Here is a 13819-nt window from a genome sequence, read left to right as displayed (position 1 = left end):
AAAAAATCTGAAAAAAAAAAAAAAAAGAAAAGAAAAAACTCAGTGGATTGGGGAAAACCTGAAACTGGTGATCTGAAGTTTGCACACTAGCTAGTGATTTCAGCTGAAGAGACTGTGTGTGTGTGTGTCATGGACCTGAATGTTTTCAGAGTGCTCATATTAGCTTTTCTGCCTAAATCTCATTGTTGGGTAACCCAGTTGCTACTAGGTACTTCTGAATTCCTGAATAACATATGTCAGCCAGTGGATATGCTGTGGATTCTCTGGTGAAACCCAAGTAGCTTGTCTTCATTGTACATTCATAACCTTTCTTTTTGTCCAGCTGTTCAATAAACAAGTGGCCAGGTTGACAGGAAATCTGCCGGATACAGGATGACCTACTTAAAACACATAGCCTACTTGATTTTCATTCATTTGTGTATTCATTGACCCGAAAGCATCCACTCTCCAGAACACTTAGATGGCGTGATAGTATTGACCAAACTGTCCCAGCCCTCCCACTCCTCTTTACCCTCCCTTCCTGTAGTTTCCCGTCATAGATGGAGCAAGCACTGAGAATCCAAGAAGCTGGTTTTGTTTGTTTTCTTTTCCGCTATTAACCTGAATGTCTACTGACAATCTCATGCTTTTCAATTCATTGCTTTCTGTGCTGGAGCTATGCATTGGATGAGTGTGAGTTAGAGTCATTATAATATGGGTGGTTCTAGCAGTTTTTAGACAGGGTAAGTTAGGTCAACTGTGTTCATATTAGTGGTAACTGGTGAGCAGGAGAATCTTGTGATTCCTGAATCCCTAATGTTTAGAGTCATTGTATGTCATTTTAGAATAGCATTTAGAAAAGCATGTTTTATAAGAATAAGTGGAATTGAAAGATTGCAAACCTACCACTTATTGGGAGATGATATGGAAACTTGTGGAAGTTTTAGTTTTTGTCTTCTGGTTTGAACAGTATCTTGGGTATCTTGAGAATGAGCTCAGAGTAAGAAGTGAAACAGTGACATCTGTTGGTGAGTTTGTAGCAAACAGCAGGCAGGCTGGAGTAGAAAGGAGCAGAAATGAATTTTCAATTGCTACTTTCTTCCTTCAATGTTTTTAAATCTGGTAAAAGATTTACTTCTGTTTTTTTTTTTTGTTCTTGCCTGTGAGTGAAATTAATTTATAACTTCATTCACTTATTACAGTTATAAAATTCACACACAATTCTTACGAAAAGTTGAAATATATAACTGAAGTTGAAAAAAGAGAAATAACACAGTCTTAGCAGCAAGGACAGCAAGTATTAAAATCGGAGAAATTTCTTTGTGTTTTTCACTATATGGAATTTATTTTCGGTGAGGAATTTTTAGCCTTATAAGCATGCTGCATTTTACAACCTATATGTAAACAATTCCTTCCTTCCTCCCTCCCGCTCTCTCTCCTTGCTTCCCTCTCTCTCTCCCTCCCTTCCTCCCTTTCTTCTTTCCTCCCTTTCTCCCCTTCTTCCTGTATGGCAGATTTACAGAAAGAATGAGAAACAGATTTTCCATCCAGTGATTTACTCCCCAAGTGGCCACAACTGTCGCAGATGAGCCAATCCAAGCAAGGACCCAGGAACTCCCTCGGGGTCTCCTGTGTGGGTGCAAGGTCCCAAGGTCTTGGGCTGTCCTCAACTTCTTTGCTAGGCCACAAGCAGGGAGCTGGATGTGCAGTGGGGCTCCCGGTGTTAGAACTGGCGCCAATATGGGATCCTGACACACTCAAGGTGAAGACTTTTAGCCACTAGGCTACCATGCCGGGCCCAAAGCATTTTTCTGTCAACCTTGATAAATGCTATATACTTCAGTTCAGTTTTAGCACTATTCCTTTGAAGTTAGTGTCACACTCCATAGCTTAAGGGCTCAGTCCCATAAGACCATCCTACTTCTGATGCCAATGACAAGCAGCGAGATTCCAAATCACAGATAACTCTCGTCCAACTTGGAAACACATGGGGAATTTTCATAAATTTTTGCTTTAGGTTTAATTAGTTTTAGAGAGGCAAGCATTTGGCACTGGAGTTAAGATTGCACTTTGGATACCAGTGTCCCATATTAGAGTGCCTGGGCTCAAGTCGTTTATATTTCAAAATACATACTTACACGCATACATACTTAAAGACAAGCAAATTATTTGCTAGAATATCTTACACAAATGTCTTATACAACATAGACCGATAACACATGGTAAGTACTATTACTGATTAAAATGTGTTTTGAACGAATACAGAATAGTCAGATGAAGAGATACATTCAGTGAAATCTGCAAAGGTTCTGAACATAAGAGCTTGGGCCCCAAGGGGACAGAACTCCTTTGCTCAGAGTTTTGAAGGACACCTCACTACATAAGCTTTATAGGTTACAGTATTGAATACTGGTGATTGAATCAACCTCCAACTGCTCCGGGGTCAGGTCAGGTCAGTCTGGGGCTAAAAATTTGAACCCCGTAATCACAAGAACTGGCTCAGCCCTGGCAACCAACCCACCTTTCTGGGGATCTTTTCCAAAGCCGCCTCATTAACAAACTCACGATCGTGGTAGAAAGGGGCTTGTTGTGAATAACTGACTGTAATACTCCTTGTGCTTTGCTGCTCCTGAGTTGCTTCTAGAACTGGGGAAAGACCAAATAGTATTATAAAAGATGATCCTGCTAATCCTTTTTTTAATTTTTTTTTTTTTGAGAGGCAGAGCATACTCACACAGAGATATTTTACATTCACTCGTTTTCTACCCAAATGGCTGCAGTGGCTGGAGCTGAGCTAGTAAGAAGCCAGAACCAGAAGCTTTTTCTGGATCTCTCACATTTTGCAGAAGGCCAAGCACTTGGGTCACCTTCCCCTCCTTTCTCAGATACGTTAACAGAGAACTGGATTAGAAATGAGGCAACCAGGTCTTGAACTGATACCCATGTGGGATGTCAGCACTACAGAAGGTAACTTTATTCAATATGCCATGAGTCTGGCTCTGCTTCTATTCATCTTAGCACTGAGGGAGTTACAAGGGCTTTGGGAACTTTGGCCAGGGGTCAGAGTCAAGGACCAGGTACATATTTCTTACTGTATCACAATATTGCATAACCAATCTAGATTTCAGTGTTTAAGCAGCCAATGCTATGGTCTGGGTGCCAGACTACTATGAAGACAGGCTCTGTTTGGGTGATGGTCCTGTAGTCCTGCTCACCCAGTCTGGGCAAAATACAAAGCTCTTGGAAGACTGAATCATGTGTTGTCATCTCCAATTTTGAATGCCTGGATTGTCAAATATTTTGTGGGCCATACTTACACAAGAAAAAAAAGTTGATGTTTAAGTGAAATTCAGATTTAGCTGGGTGTCTTGTGTTAAATTAAATGTGTGTATAGCCCTAAGTACTTTTGGGACAATATCTAGCTATGTGAATTGACTTGGGGTGGTGTCTACATATATGAAAGTTTAACTCACTCCGGAGTGCCCATCTCAGACATGAGCATGAAAACATTAGACTTGATGGATATCGAACTAGGAGCTACTGTGAGCCATGCCCCTCAGACTGCGGTGCATTTTGAGCCGGAAGTGTCAAGGGCATGTGAATGTGTTCAGAGACTGGAGAGCCAGTATAGCTTAACTCCGTATAACAATTTCGGTTTCCCGAAGATTCCTCTTGGGATACATGTTCAACATGTAGGATGTTTTGTAAAATGCCTGTAAACAGGGGACAAGAGCTGTGAGCAGTCCTCGGAATTTTAGGCTGCTTACATAGGATTATGCGAGCTAACTTCTTTTTTTTTTTGGAAAGATTTATTAATTTTTATTAAAAAGTCAGATATACAGAGAGGAGGAGAGACTCTGTCCGCTGACTCACTCTCCAAGTGGCCGTAATGGCTGGAGCTGTGTCGATCTGAAGCCAGGAACCAGGAGACTGTTCTGCATCTCCCACGCAGGTGCAGGGTCCCAAGGCCTTGGGCCGTCCTCGACTGCTTTCCCAGGGCACAAGCAGGGAGCTGGATGGGAAGTGCAGCTCTCAGGATTAGAATTGGTGCCCATATGGGATCCCAGTGTGTGCAAGTCAAGGACTTTAGCCGCTAGGCTACTGCACCAGACCCGCAAGCTAACTTCTAACATACTAAGTTTGGACTCTTCTTGGTGATTCTGGTTTCTGAGGTTCATCACAGTTCTTTCACCAGTGAATCTCTGTATTACTTACCCAGTTGTCTTAACTGGAAAAGACGCAGTATCAAGTTCCAAGTAATTACTGTGAGGCAAAGGATGTAATTGCTAAATTCACACCCAAGCTTGAGTCTCTCAGTTCTATGGGTTGATCACTTCCTGCAGGCCAACCCTAGTTAGTTGAGGTGTTACTGTACACGATGTACAAATGAAAGAGATTCAGTACTGGCAGGGATCAGATTTGAACTGAGTTCTGACTCTAGACCAAAGTCCTTACATTTTGGGGTGGGGGGCAAATATCCTCTTTTTTTTTTATTGTTTTTTGATACGATTTAGTTGGTGCTGGGCTCTCCCTTCCCCCTCCCCCATGTTCGCTCCCCTCACTCCTATGCTCCCTGTCAGTTTCACAATGTGTGTCTTTCGTGCATTTTCCCAAGTTCATCATGCTGCCGCTGGGGTATCTCCCAGTCATAGGAGACTGTCATTTCATTGTGAGTTTATTCTTGTATCCCAGGGCCCTAATGTAGGTACAATAGGATTAGATCTGTGTTATTTATGGGCAATACCAATAACAGTGATAAAAGGGCATTGACCATCTGTGGTGATTATAAACTATCAGCCTCTTATGGATGGTTGGGTTAATGAATTACATCACAATATCTTATTACAGAATGTAAAGCTAAGTATGAAATGTAAGCATAGAGTAAAATTCACATATAATATCCCTAGATTTAATATCATATTATCTTATAGTAGAATAAACATATGATATCTGGGATTGGCTCATTTTCCTTTGCATAATGGTCTCCAGTTTGGCCCATTTGGCCACAAAGTATTGTATTTCATTTTTTTTTTAAATAGCTGAGTGTTCCATAGTGTTGATGAACCACAGTTTCCTTATCTAGTCCTCTGTTGATGGGCATCTAGGTTGATTCCATGTACTTGTGTTTGATGATTCTGCTGCAGTGAACATTGGGGTGCATGTTGTTTTCTTGTGTAACAAGTTTTTTGGATGTATTCCTAAAAGTGGTATTGCTGTGTCATATGGTAGGTAAATTTTTAATTGCCTAAGTGTTCTCCATACTGACAAAGTCCTTACATGTTAAGCCCTTCTATTGTTCCACTACTTTAGGTGTATTTTTAGTTGGTTTCCTTTTATTTTGCTTTTTTTTTTTTTAAGAACAGAAGACATTGATTTAATGGATGTAGGCCTAGCCTCCATAATCAGTAAAGATTGAGAAATAGGCTACCACCAAAATTAGCCCCATAAAATCCACTCAAGAATGTACAGATTGCGTTCTTATGAGATGACTTTGCATTACCTGGAAAGGACACCAGCTTTGGGTGAGTCTTGTCGAAGCCAAATAGAGGCTGCTCTTTAAAGCTAATGGTTACATCACTGACTTACCCAGACCATTCAGATATTCATGACAAGCAACTTATACTTGGAAGTAAATTCAGAAATATCTAAGAAGCTTGTTTCCTGTGGAAGTATGTATGAAAGAGGGAGAGAGAGAGAGAGAGAGGAATATGCCTGCATGATAGAGAGTGTGTTTATGGTATGGTGAATGATCAAGAAATTTTCAAATGGGAGGTTGGCATTGTGGTGTAGTAGGTAAAACCACCACCAGTGACACTTGCATTCCATAAGCGTGTCAGTTTGTGCTTCAGCTGCTCTGTGTCTGACCTACCTCCTGTGTCTGACTCCTGCCATCCTGGTGGAAGACATATAAACCTGGCTTCACCCCAGGTCAGCCCTGGCCATTACAGCCATCTGAGGAGTAAAACAATGGGTGAAAAAATCTCTCTGTGCAATTCTGCATCTCTCTCTTTCTCTGTAACTATGACTTTGAAATAATATTTAAAGATTTACTTATTTTTATTGTAAAGTCAGATATACAGAGAGGAGGAAAGACAGAGAGGAAGATCTGCCATCCACTGACTCACTCTCCGAGTGGCTGTAATGGCTGGAGCTGTGTTGATCTGAAGCCAGGAGCCTGGAGCCTCTTCTGTGTCTACCACACGGGTGCAGGGTCTCAAGCCTTTGGACCATCCTTGACTGCTTTCCAAGGCCACAGCAGAGAGCTGGATGGGAAGTAGGGCTGCCGAGATAAGAACTGGTGTACATGGGATCCCAGTGCATGCAAAGCCTAGTGACTATCCCCCTTAGTCACTAGGCTATTCTGCCAGGTCCTCAAATAATATTTTTAAAAGAAGAAATCACCAATTCAAACAGCAATTCGAAGTGATGTACTATTGATTAGTTTTTAATAAACTCATTGTCATGATAGAACAGTCTGATTACTGATTTTGTAAACCTGATTTTTTTAAAAAAGGAAGAAGCACATACACACAGTGTACATACACTGAAAGAGAGAGAGAGAGAGAGAGAGAGAGAGGGAGAGAGAGAGAGAGAGAGAAACACCACAATTTCTACCCACTGGTATTTCCCCAAATGCCTACAGTAGCCAAAGCAGCCAGGTCAAACTCAGGAGCCAGGAACTCAACACAGGTCTCCCATGTGGCATGACCAGGTCTCACAGAATGTGCCTTCATAGGGAGGTACAGTCGGGAGTGCTGCAAGGGCTCAAACTCAGGAAACCTGATATGGAATGTAGGTATTCCAAGAAGCAGATCTTAATCATTAAATCAAAGTCCATCCTAATCTTAGTTGATCCCCAGACCTGAACTTGAACCAGCTATCTCTTCTAAATGCTAACTTTGGAATTGATGTGGAGGATTGTTACTGCAATTAAATAAAAAACTCTTTTCTGCCACTCACAAAGTTCAGATTTCATACATGTATATATTTTCCTTGACATTCTCCTCTCTTCCTTGCATACTGCAAGACAATGATAAACTTAATCCCATTTTAGATTTCTTTATAAAACAAAAGGTATAATAAGCTTGGTTTAGTCATTGAAGCACTTTTATGGCTAGTAGAATTGTGAAGTTCACTTTTTTGTTATTTATTCTTTCCTTTGCCACCTATTCTGACATGAAATATATGGCTATTTGGACTCTTTGAGTATGTACCCAGAGAAAATTTCCTATGGATTTTCAAAGACTGAAAGGATACAGAATACAATTGAATTTTATGGGAGGGGAGAGATTTGCCTAGGTGTTTTATTTACATAAATTGGAACATTACCACTGAAATATTTTGTTTCTCTGACTTCAAGTGGTTGTTCTTCCCCTCTGCCTTTATCTTTTTAGCTTCTGTTTTTTTGTTGTTTCAAAAGTTGCAGTTCTGGGGCAGACTTTGCCACAGTTACTAACATAGCACCTTGGATACCATCTTCCATATCTAAGGGCCTGAGTTCTAGACCTGGCTCTGCTCCTGATTCCAGCTTCCTGTTAATGTGTACCCTGGGAGGCAACAGGTTATGGCTCAAGTACTTGCATCCCTACCACTCATGTGGGAGGCTCACATTGACTTTTGAGCTAGGCTTGGGCCAGCCCCAGCTTCCATAGACTCTGGAGAAAAGAGATTTAGGGGCTGACACTGTGGTGTATCAGGTGAAGTCCCAGCTATTCCAGTTTCATTCCAGCTCCCCGACTCTGTGCCTGGGAATGGCCAATGTACTTGGGCCTCTTTACCCAAGTGGGAGAACTGGAAGAAGCTCCCAGCTTTGGACGGGCACAGCTGTGGTTGTTGTAGCTATTTGGGGGACTAAACCACTAGTAGGTAGAGATCCACCCGATGCATCTCTCCCTTTCTATCTTGCATCTCTGCCTTTCAAACAAATCAGTAGTTTTTTAAAAAAGAAAAGAATGGAAGAAACACTAAATTCATTATTTTTCCACTTAAAAATGTTTTAAAAATCCATTTATTTACTTCAAAGGCCTAGTGATTGTGAAAAAAGGAGAAACAGAAAGAGTTCTTCCATTAACTGATTCACTCCCCAAATAGCTACAACTGCTTTGGTTGAGCCAGACCAAAACCAGGAGCCTGGGGCGGCATTTTGAGCCTCCCCTCGCTCGTACTTTTGGGAGACCCTCTTGAAGCGCTTGGCTCCTTGCTTTGGTCTTGCTTGGCTCTGATGGTTTCAGCCATCTAGGGAGTTAACCAGAGGATGTAAGACCTCTCTAACTCTGTCCCCTTCTCTCTGTAACTCTGACTTTGATATCAATTGGTAATTCTTAAAAAAAAAACAAAAGTACCTGGAACTTGGGAAACATAAGAAAAGGGTGAACTTTGTTGCTGTCTGCCATGGCCACCTGAGAAAACTCTAATTACTGTTTTAAAGGGACATAAATAGAAGTAAAGAAAAACAATCCAAAGAGCACTGGCCCTGAAAACCCCCAAAGGACCCGCTTGAAAGAAGTGTTCCTTGGTGCTTAATTCAGTTGTAACAGGGGTGTGGATAACAGTTGCTTTAGCTCCTCTGCCCTAATGCATAGATCACAGGGAGCTACAGGTGAGTTTTTCCGTGTGGGCTGCACATCATTAGTAACCACTTGTCTCTTATTTACACACAGTATTAAAATGCTGAGATGCTGATTGATTTGTTCCTTTTCTATAAAAACGTTGAACCCTTACAGTATTGCCATGTGCCTTAAAGAGTGTCCATCACATGTTAACTTACTCAATTCCTCATTAACAGCCCTTGAAGTATGTGTGTCTGCTCAGCCATAACTTGCCTTAAGGTCAGGCTTTTCAGAGTAGAGCATGGTGTGAGGCCAGGACCCATGGCCACACTCTTAACCCTACATTTTGCTCTTGTTCATTTTTCCTATACATTGCTCTCTTTCCTTTCTTACAACTTCATAGCACGCCCAAGCCTTTCCTATTTCCTCTGTTCTCATTTGTGTATCAACATATAACCCATTTCCCCAAAAGCCTTGATAGTGTTCACTGGGAGTGGCCCTCACAGTTAGCAGGTGCAACACATTTTCTTTTTAACGCATTAGTGAAAATGGTTGCCAAGTTTTTATAGGCTGAGCCAGTGGAGCTGCTTAGAAGGCTTGTCCTCATTGGCAGGGGTACCTACTACAATACCACATAGTACAACAGGACGAGGAGAGGTCTCAGGAAGTCTATGGCTTTGTCTGCCATTTCAAAGATGTGGAAAGTGAGCATAAAGCAGGTGCTGATGAGAAAGAGGGTAAGGACACATACAAAAAAGATAAATTGGAATTCTCATATTTGCAGCTACATGGTTGGTACCAGAGAGCATTATGTTAAGTGAGGTAAGCCAGATGCAGAAAGACAAATGCCTCATGTTCTCTTTAAGTTAACTTAAAAAAAATACGGTAGAGCTGAACCTCATAGTAATGGCTGCTAGACGCTAAGTAGGGTCAGCAGGGTGGGCGGGTGGGTGGGGGGCTGCTGAGGGGAGGGTAAAGGAGCTTAGGTAATAAGAACCAAAACAGAAACACCAGTCCTAGTGCTTCATGGGAGAGTGAGGTGACTAAAATTCATAACATTTTATTATGCATGATATAAAGAACCAGAAGAGAGGACCTGGTAGGCTTTAAATGCAAAGAGAAGGTAGGGAAATGGAAAGGCTAAGTTGCCAGGTTTGATCAATTTATGCTGTAAAGTATTTGTGTTGAAATGTTACTCTGAAAGCTGTACAAATGCTTAAGTGTTACACGTTAGTGAACAAGTTAAAACAGCAAAATGATAAAACGTATTTCAGCAACTGTATCAAAGAAGACCCCCTGGTCTGTCAGTAAGGTGATGTGGGGTCACCCTTGTTTTCTCTCTGAATGCTGAGTTGGAGCAGCATGAGCTGGGGACCAGTTCTTGATTTCCAGTGTCTTCATCTTTAAGACAAGAAGGTTAAACTAGGTGGTATATACTATGACTAAGGTCACATTCTGCCTCTCAACAGCTATGTTCCACCCAGAGTCTTTCATAAGCTTACTCTCCTATTGTATGATACACATTTAGTTAGCGGATGGGAAGTTATCCTCCTCCACCACCACCCAAATTTATCATCATCCATTGCCCTACCTATATCTCTGTTCGTAGCTTGCTTAACTGACTTTCCTCAGTCTTCCACCGAAAGTTTCTACCCCCTATTTCCCTTACTAATTTTTTTTAAAGATTTATTTACTATTTTTTATTACAAAGTCAGATATACAGAAAGGAGGAGAGAGACAGAGAGGAAGATCTTCTGTCTGATGATTCCCTCCCCAAGTGACCGAAACGGCGGGTGCTGCGCAGATCCGAAGCCTGTTTTCCAGACCCAGAAGAGTCCAGGTCTCCCACATGGGTGCAGGGTCCCAAATCTTTGGGCTGTCCTCCACTGCTTTCCCAGGCCACAAGCAGGGAGCTGGATGGGAAGTGGAGCTGCCGGGATTAGAACCGGCGCCGATATGGGATCCCGGCGCATTCAAGGCGAGGACTTTAGCCATTAGGCCACGCTGCCGGGCCCTTCCCTTATTAATTTTAACTTTGTATTCTGCATGTTGTTTGAAATAGTCTTCGTCTGAACTTATTTGAACTAGTTTGGGAAGCTGGAAGCAATTAATCATTTAATTTAGGTCCAGACTCAATGAAATAAATTGGACAAGGAGGAACATGACAATTAAGTAGCCTAATCCCCATGAAATGTCAGCTCTTATGCTTTACCTTCCACCTTGCCATGCTGGGTTTTTATGAGAATGTGGGAATGACTCATCCAAGCTGAATAATATGCAGAAGAGCTACCAAGAGTAGAAAGGCCTTTAGGGAATTTTCTTTTCAGTCAGTGTCTAGATTTTGCAAAATGATTTTTTTTAAGGAAACAGTTTTCTGATATTATGACGGTCAAAAGGTTAAGCTTTACTGCCATTAGGTGAAGATGTGCTTTCTGTTGTCATTGTTTTTAGGTGTGTGTCTCATTTGATAGCTCATTGAACCGGTGTTAGGTACAGCTATTAGGTACATTAGCTCTAGCTTTAATCTAGATACAGCTCAGTGGATGGTGACATGAGAGAAACAAAGAGAGCTTACTGGTTTAAATTTTAAAGCTTAAGATGCTATCTTCAGATTTTAAGTAGTTTATCACTGATTGTTTTTAATAAATAGTATCTTGTTTGTCAAATGTTAATTATTATGTGTACTTTGACTTAACAGAAGTGGACCACTTTTATATGGCCTTTTGCACAAATGTGGCTATTGGAAAGTTTAAATTTCATGAAGTTAGAAGAAGGAAGAATCAGCTAAGGCTGTAGTAGGTCGTGATGAGGGAAATCATGACTTTCATTGATTTTGTGTAGTAGATGCTTATTAAATGTTGTCACAGATTAAAACACAGAAGTAAGTGATGTTTGAAAGGAATGGTGGTTTACACGCCCTTCTGTAAAAGCACTACAACTTTACAGGAGTCAGGAGCCTCTTTTCTGCCAAGGGCCATTTGAATTTTTGTAACTTCATTTGTGGGCTGGTTTAAATAAACAGCTTAAAAACTGGCCTGCTATAGCGTTAGTGAATTTTGAGTCCCACCTGTCATTGTTCTGGTCAGGCCAAATAGATTTCACAGGGTCTTTCTGGCCTGTGGACCAGACATTTACCACACCCCACAAACTCAAATAGACTCATTTTTCAAAACCAGCCAATTTAGATAAAATATGTAGGCTCCTTATGGTAATATTGAAGTCCTGAAACTTCTTAATTCCCTGTATGACTACAGATAATTAAGTTCTGTAGAGTTGTAAGAAGCAGTGGCCTGAAGGTGTCAGGGCTTGAAAGTTCTCTCGGTTATACATCTTCATGGCCTGTGCTTTCTTTCACTCAGAATTGTTTTGGGTCCAGCAATTGAGTTTCAGACTTAGCACAGAGTATAAAGCACTTAGCTACAGTCTATGTAACTGTTCTCTTGTTTGGTATGTCATACTAAACTATAGAGTTTGTGAAGGTTAAAGGCCAGTGTGCCTTCATTTTCATTTCCCTGGAGCCTAATTAACTCATGAGTTGATATTCAATAATTTTGGATAAGAAGGTCTTTTTTAATAGGAATTGTTTTATAAATGAAGGAGAATAGTGCAAGTAAGCTGGAAATTTTTATTTCAAAGATTGCTTTTTCTTACCCATGATCAGTAGAAAAGCTAGCCAAGTATTAACTGGAATGTTTGATTTTTCTCTCTCCATTGTCACCCCACCTAAGGACACCTCTAGATTTTGTTCTTAAGTTATAGAAGTAGAAAAGAATGCTCATTCTCTGTTAGCTTTTTGTTGTTGTTGGTGTGGGTTTTTTTTTTTTTTTTTTTCGTCCATGAAGTCTGTCTTCTGTGTCCTCTTGCAGGGGATGGGGAGCCTCTTCTTCTGCTAAGCATCATTTGGAAATTGGTAACACCATTCATAGGCCACATACAATTATCAAATTAAACATCAGCCTGCAATAGATATATTGAATTTCAAGTCCTGCATGCAATTACCTTGGCAGAACCATATGTGGCTGGTGGGCTGGATGTTTCTCACCCCGTTAGAAAATAAAGTTATAAAGTGTATTTCACACATTGGAGAGAGTCCACCTTGAACAGGGCCTAAATGCATTTGTACTTCCAGGTTAGCTCTGTGTGGTATCCTCTGATGGCAGGAAGCTGAGCTCTGAGCTTTAGAAGACGTGACACGTGCAGGTTCTGGAGCCTGAGGACCTACAGTCAAGTTTTAATCCTACCAATTACCAGCTCTGTGAACCTTGGCAAGCTCAGCTTCTTAGCAGGAAGTAAGAATGATATACCAAACTCACTTCAAATAGTGCTGGGCGCCCAATAAATACTCTAAATTGGAATACTGTTATTCACCATTTACTAGATGTATAACTTGATCTGTTATCTTCTCTCGGCTGTGGTTGGTTGACTTTTTAAGATGAGCCTTGGGCTGGCATTGTAGCAGACAGGTTAAGTCGCATAAGAACATCAGTTTGAGTCCCAGCTAACTTCACTTTTGATTCAACTCCCTGCTAAAAAGCTCTAGGAAGGCAGTAGAAGATGGCCCAAGTACCTGGGACCTTGCTACCAATGGCATAGAGCTGGCCATCTGGGGAATGAACAGACGGGTGGAAGATTTCTGTCTTTCCCTGTGTTACTATGGCTTTCAAATGAATAAATATTTTTTAAGGTACAGAAAAAATTATATATATATTTTTTTGAATGAGCCTGGTAATGACTTTCCTGTGATCAGATAATCTGGGACTTCAAACTTGCCCTACTTGCCATGAAAGTGTGTTGGAATCAGTAGGTACAGAGAGAAAACTCTGTGATCCTCTTCCATGCTATGGAATTAGAAGGGCCCATAACCTCAAATATGTAGAGTCCTGGAAATGTGTTCTAGAAAGCAATAATTAGTTAATTCTGAGAAAATGGATGCTTCTTTGTTGAGAGAGAAGAATAGAACAAGAAGAATGAAAGGAAAAAAAAAAGCGTTAAATCTGTGTCATATCCCCGAGCCAGCCCCCTTTCCCCTTACACCTGTATTAGATGGCCTGTGAAACCCATTAGAAGACCAATATTATTATCTACTATCTAGTGTAGTCGTGCCTTTTTTCTGCAGTCTCAAACAGCACAAGTCTTATTTTTATCAGTGGGCATTTCCTCTAGATAGGAAGCCTGTTCTGAGGTTTAAGATTACACTGTCGAATTTTTTTTTCTGAAGTATACTGTATCTGTTTGATTATGGGTTCTTCAATTACTTTAAAATATACTAAGGTCAGGAGAAGGCAGGTAAA

The 13819-nt window shown here is 40.9% G+C and overlaps 1 protein-coding gene across 4 annotated transcripts in view; it reads left to right on the top strand.

The window, feature by feature from the left end:
- The window catches only part of FMN1 (formin 1), a 395926-nt gene that overhangs the window by 114024 nt on the left and 268083 nt on the right, over positions 1–13819 (top strand). The window lies entirely within an intron of this gene.

This window comes from Ochotona princeps, chromosome 6 (assembly GCF_030435755.1).
Source record: "Ochotona princeps isolate mOchPri1 chromosome 6, mOchPri1.hap1, whole genome shotgun sequence".
In the NCBI taxonomy this organism is placed as follows: domain Eukaryota; kingdom Metazoa; phylum Chordata; class Mammalia; order Lagomorpha; family Ochotonidae; genus Ochotona; species Ochotona princeps.
Note: the sequence above shows the minus strand (reverse complement) of the source record. Positions and strands in the feature narration are given on the sequence as shown.